Genomic DNA, 6,304 nt, shown 5'->3' with positions numbered 1-6,304 from the left:
AAATGTTTCACAATTCCCATTTTTTCAACAAATAATTATTGAGCATCTTTCATGGACTCAAACTGACCCAGGCTTCAGTATTTGGTGAGTACAAATGTGAATCATTTTGAGCAGCATGCCACATCTTAGTACTTGAGCATTCCATTTGTTTGATGACCTGGAAAAGGACTTCTGGTCTTCTCTCTAGATCTCTTTTCCAGATCTTTTCTCTAGGAATCCTTCAACGGGGTGAAGAGTGTTCTCGTATTACCAGAACAGCAGCTAGTTGCAACCCTGGAGTCCTCTGATTTCATCTCCTTGGTGTAGAACTCTCTTTCATTCTATTATCTGCTGTCCTACAGACTAGGGGCCACTGACAGTCTCCTCTGAGCCACTGACCTCCAACTTGCTTCTGTCCTTTGATTGGCAAGAAAATACCCTCTACTTCTCATGACCAGCTCCTTCTGGAGAGGGTCTTCTGGCAGAGTTCTAAGGCCCCTGATGATGCAGTTTCTGGACATGAGGGAGGCTGAGATGTCAGATTACTGGATACAGTCTCACACCATCTTTGTGATCCATGTCCTCTTTGATATACTGAGCCTGGTACTCAAACTGGCCCAATGAACCTCACCTTCTGGTTTCTCTAGATGGCGTTTTCTCCGGATGGCCTTCTAGTTTCTTTCTAGATTCTGACCCTCAGGGAATCATAATCCATCAGCAGTACAGTACGTGTTTGAACCCTGTCTGGGGATGGTGTTAAGTTCTTTCTTACAGGAGAGGAGACTGGGTGTTCATTTTGGTTTCTCCAATATTATTCTGGGGAAATTAGGAATTACATCAAAACAGAGATGTTAAGGTAGGCGCCAATGCTAGAGATAAAGAGAAATACTTCCTAATTATAATATCCTAATTATAAATGCAGTGGTGTGCTCTTAAATAAATACATAAAAAATGTCTCTCTCTCTCTTTTTTTTTCTTTTTTCTTTCTTTCTTCTTCTTCTTTTTTTTTTTTTTTTACAAAGCCCTGATTTGCTACTTTTACCAATTTCCATAGTGTCATTATTCCCATTATGACTGATTTCAATCTACCACCATGATATCATTGAACGTGGATTAGGGGTAAATGTGTACAATCAGCTTGAAGCCAATGCAACCCAGCTTCAGCAAACCTCTACATAAAAGAGTCAGTCCCTCAGGAGCAGATCATGATGCTAAATCTGTGTGCCCTCAATAACATAGTATAAAAAATACATAAGCAAAAACTGGGATATCTAAAAGGAGAAAGAGACAAATACACAATAATTGTCCGACATGTTTTGCGTGAGATTTTGCACGTCTTATAAGAGATGATGAACATGCAGAAAAAATTAATTAGTGATTAACACTCCAAGTAGCAAACTTGACCTAGTTGACATATTAACAACACTATACATGACAGCAGAATGCATATTCCTTTAAAGTTATGTGGAGCTGTCAGCCATACAAAAACTTTAGGAGATACATCTCACTGTGCTCATGACTGCAATAAGAGGATTCAGTGATTGTCACTTAGAGAAGTTAGTCCTGTTGACAAATATTTCTAGGGTCTGTTTTATATCTCTATTCCTTGGGCTATGAAGAAAGGGTTCAGCATGGGGGTAACTGCCATATACATGACCAAAGCAATTATGTCCTTGTCATTTGAGTCCCATGATGAGGAGAAAAAGTAAATACCTGCAAGTGTCCCATAGTATAAAGACAACATAAAGAGATGGGAACCACAGGTAGAAAAGGCTTTAGAGAGTCACTTGGTGGAGGAGACACTCAAGACGGTGGTATCTCTACAGATATATGAACTCAAAACACTAATCAAAGGAGGAATGAAAAGCATTCCTTCCTCAGTGAAAATGACCAGGTCATTGAGGGAGATATTTGAGGAGCTCACCTTCAGAAGCACAGGGAGGTCACAGAAGAAGTGGAGGATGCTATTGTCAGCACAGGAGGACACTTGGGCCAAGAGTAGAGTGTGCATCAGGTCATGTGCACAACAGAAGACCCAGGACCCAACTACTAGTGAGATGTACAGCTCGGCCTCGTGAGGGTGGTGTAGTAGAGTGGCTGACAGATGGCCACATATCTGTCATATGCCATCACTCCAAGAAGGAAATGGTCAAGAGAACCAAAAACGATGCAAAACCACAACTGAGAAATGCATCCCACATAAGAGATGGATTGTTGCTGACTCTTCACGTTCATGAGCATCTTTGGAACTGTGACAGAAAGGGAAATGTTACAGAAGGCCAAGTGGCTGAGGAAGAAGTACATAGGGATGTGGAGGCAAGAGTCTAGCTTGATAAGCAGGATGATGAGCTGGTTCCTCAGCACCGTGGTCAGGTATCTGCTCAGGAACAGGGTGAAGAACATGTCCTGCTGCCCTGGCAGGATGGGGATCCCCAGGAGGAGGAACTCACACATGCTGCTCTGGTTCTCAGCCTCATAGTGCTCTTCTATGTGCTGGGTATGAAGAAGGTTTGTGAATCTCAGGAATGTAGAAAGGATGATCAAGACCATTACTTCTCATACTGTAATTCTCAGGGAAAACACTGAATTTTTAAATGCACTCCTATTAATTTCTCACACCCGTGGACACATACATCATTGCTCTACCTATTCTGGCTACAGGAAAATATCACACCCCCAAACAGCCAACAAGACCTCATTACACAGAAGCGAGAGGGTGTTCACTGTTTTATTCAACCATTATTTATTGAACACTGAGTCTGAACATGTACCTCTGCTAAAGACTGAGATTGCAGCAGTGAACAGAAAGACAAGGTCCCTGCTCTCTGTGAATGTAGAACTTGATGAGCGTAGAGGGGTAGTTCACTACAGCAAGACAGAGCCAAACCATAATAGTTAACTGTGGCAGATATGGTAGATCAGCCTCAGCAAACTATTATCAGTTGTTCCTTCCTTACAGTAACGTGAGACTCCAGTACTGAGGCAGTGTTGGAGCATTGTCACACTCCTCCTGTGAACCTGACCGGGTCCTATTGATCTACAGCTATAAACTCATGGTCACTCTAGAAGTGAGTGGTCATTTAAAGCTGCTTGAGGCTAGAATAGCTCCCAAACCAGAAGAGTCCACAAACTATCTTTCATAAGAATGGTGAGCACTTTGGTGAACATTTAGGTGCTAGCCTAAGGACTTAACCTATATTTCATAATTAAATCCAGACATCAGCTTTACATTCTCAGATTTTGGAAAACCTTTCCAGCTGCAATAAGTATGGATGTTCTTTCACCTATGTTAGCTCTGGGGAAATAGAAACATAAATAATATAAATTCCCCATATATATATATAAATTACCATTTTCTGTAGGTTAATCTAAAATTCTGTGTCATCAGAGCTCGTGCTTTCAACCACTACACACGAAAACTTCCCCCATCATTGGTTAGGAATGCCAGACATCGTGTTCCTTTAGGGCTGCAAAGAAGCCAAAGTAATTCATAATGTTCTTAATGGACTGCTTAGATGGTTCCCTACATTTAAATTGATCTATTTTCCAATCGATAAAAGACTCTCACAGTCATTATCATTTATTCAAATAATAAATATTTACTGAGGGTGTGTAAGTTTCATGAGACATGTGTAATTCCTTCTATTTTATAGATTGAAAACTGAGGCCAAAATGTTAAAGGATTTTCCCGAGGTCTTGCCACCATTCGCTTGAGTTTCTGCACTCTAACTTCACACAGCATGACACTAATTTGTCTTTCTTTGGGATACTAAGTGAAGAGTTAAAGCACTCTGAGTGACTCAGTCACATTCAGATATGTGAAAATCACCGCAGATCCATTTCAGAAAGTCGGAGCTGCTTGCAGCTTTGGTTATCTCAGTCAATGCTACTCCAGAGGATGGTACAGAAGAAAATATTTGAGCCATGGGGGAAAATCAGAAGACCCAAACAAACATACAAATCATGCACACACAGACACACACACAGACACACACACACACACACACACTGCTGATTTGAGGATTCTGGTCACCTGTGACCAGTTCCCATGCTAAGGTAAGGATAGCCAGTATGTGGTTCAGTTCATAAACATTGTATACATACATAATAGCAATAAATAACACACAAACTGATAAATATGCAGCACCTAATGATGTACCATTCACCCACAAACACACTCACAATGCACATCAATACACCTGACACATGATACACCTGGTAAACACTTAACACACCACGTATACACAACACTTTGCTATACACACACATCACCAAAAACACACAGGTCATACACAATGCAAAAATCTCACAAGAAATACACACCAAAAACACGCATGCACATCCAGTCACACACTTACCACAACAAGCAGCACACACACTCCTATTACTGAGAGGCATGCTTTGGCACTACACTTCCTGGGAGAGGGCAGTCAATGGGGGGCAGTTAAGCTAATTCACAGTCATTAAACCACCAACATCCCATGCACGTGGTAACATACACGTGGTAACATACACAGACAAAAGCAAACAATACACATTCCTGTTCTCACATATGAGTGTGTCACCCATAAACACAGCTCACAAATACACTAGCACCCTGCTGAGTAGAGGTCTGGCACTATTTGACCTGGGTTCCTTGAGGAAGTCAGGCACCTTCTGCTGCAGCAGCAGGGACAAAAGTCTCACTCCCAATGCTGAGCTCTTATCCGCTCAGCTGTGGTGCAAGCATTTAAGATTGTAGACATGAATCGTGACTCCTTAATCACACATTAGGAGGCTGATAACTTGGTCCACACACACTGAAACCGAGCCCAGATTGAGTCTAACTCAGGAAAAGAATCAGCCTGTGAGTCAGATACATATTACACACACACACACGCAACTATCCAACAACACGAACACAAGCATACATACACATGCGCACACACATTGCACCCAAGAATACAAATGCACACAAACTTATAACCACATGGGTAGATCCACTGCCAATTGCAGATTCTCAGCTCCCTCTGACCTGTGCTTGTCCTTGGAGTCTTCAGACACCTTCTGTTCCAGACTGTTGTCCAAATCCTCAGCTTCTCATCAGGAGACACAGTATCTAGATAAATATAAGAAATATCTGTGGCCTCAGAACTTGCATAGTTCTTAACCAGCTCTGGAGAAATGAGTCAAAAGATAACGTTTTAATTACCAGCAAGAAGAATGAAACAAAGTCCTTAAGCTTCTGGCTAACTTCTCCCTGCCTTTGGGAGGCTGTGTATCCAGGACCCTGAGGGGCTGGAGTTCCAGGGGATGGTGTCCCTGATGCCAGCAATGCCCTGGACTCCTTTCTTCTTGGGCCTGGTTCCAGCTGGGACAAAGGAATTTTTAACTTTTTGCATTGAAATTATTTCAGACTTATAGAAAAGTTGTAAAAATGATACAAAGAATTCTTTAACACACTTCACCCAGATTTCCCCAATGGTTAACACTTTACTATGTTTACTTATGTATGTATGTATGTATATTTTAGGCTTAGATTTGAGGCATGTCTACCACAGTGAATATTATCAGAAGGCAAATAATATCAATTTTTCTAATTACTAGTGATTTTATCCTTGATCAGTTGGTTAAGGTGGTGCCTGCCAGGTTATCTAACTGTAAAGTTACTGTACTGTAAAGCTACTGTTACTATGTAAAATTACTGTACTGTATAGTTACTGTTTTGTCCTTTGTAATTAAGGGTAAAGTTACTCTTTTAGTAAATAGTAAAGTTACTATTTTAAATTTTGTAATTAATAAGTATCATTTTGGTAGATATTTTGAGACTACATAACCATAGCTTTTTTCCTTTTAAAATCTCACTCACTATATTTAACATCCGTTGGTCATTCTTATATTAAAAAATTCTTGCACTTGTCATGGCCAAATGGTGATTTTCTATTTCTATCATTTCTTGTACATTTATCAGTTGTATTTTCCTTTAAGAAGGAACTTTCCAGAAGCTCCCACTCATTTTTTTCTCACTGATTTATTTATATCGTCATGGACTCATGGATTCTTATTTATTTGAGTCATAACGCATTCTTGGTGTTATTCATTTTGAAGCTCAAATTATTCCAGATTTGGCCAGTGGGATCCCCTTTGAGCTGGTCTTGTGTCCCCATGATTCACTGAGCACTTTTTACTTTCAGCTTGACTCACTCTGTACATGCTAATCTGTAATGAACGTTTCCTTGAACCCTTGAAAGAATATACCGCTGTCATTCTTGATGTACGTACCTTTGTTTTGAAATGTTATATAACTGTGCTGAAAATTGCTCTTCTCCAGAGTGTTTTCTTCCCT

At 40.5% G+C, this 6,304-nt stretch overlaps 1 pseudogene; it reads right to left on the bottom strand.

The window, feature by feature from the left end:
• Positions 1 to 1,523: 1,523 nt before the first annotated feature.
• LOC131393325 (olfactory receptor 1J4-like) lies at positions 1,524 to 2,529 on the bottom strand (annotated as a pseudogene).
• Positions 2,530 to 6,304: the final 3,775 nt, after the last annotated feature.

Source organism: Diceros bicornis, chromosome 28, assembly GCF_020826845.1.
Source record: "Diceros bicornis minor isolate mBicDic1 chromosome 28, mDicBic1.mat.cur, whole genome shotgun sequence".
NCBI classification, from domain to species: domain Eukaryota; kingdom Metazoa; phylum Chordata; class Mammalia; order Perissodactyla; family Rhinocerotidae; genus Diceros; species Diceros bicornis.
The sequence above is the reverse complement of the archived record's forward strand: the minus strand, read 5'-3'. Positions and strand labels throughout refer to the sequence as shown.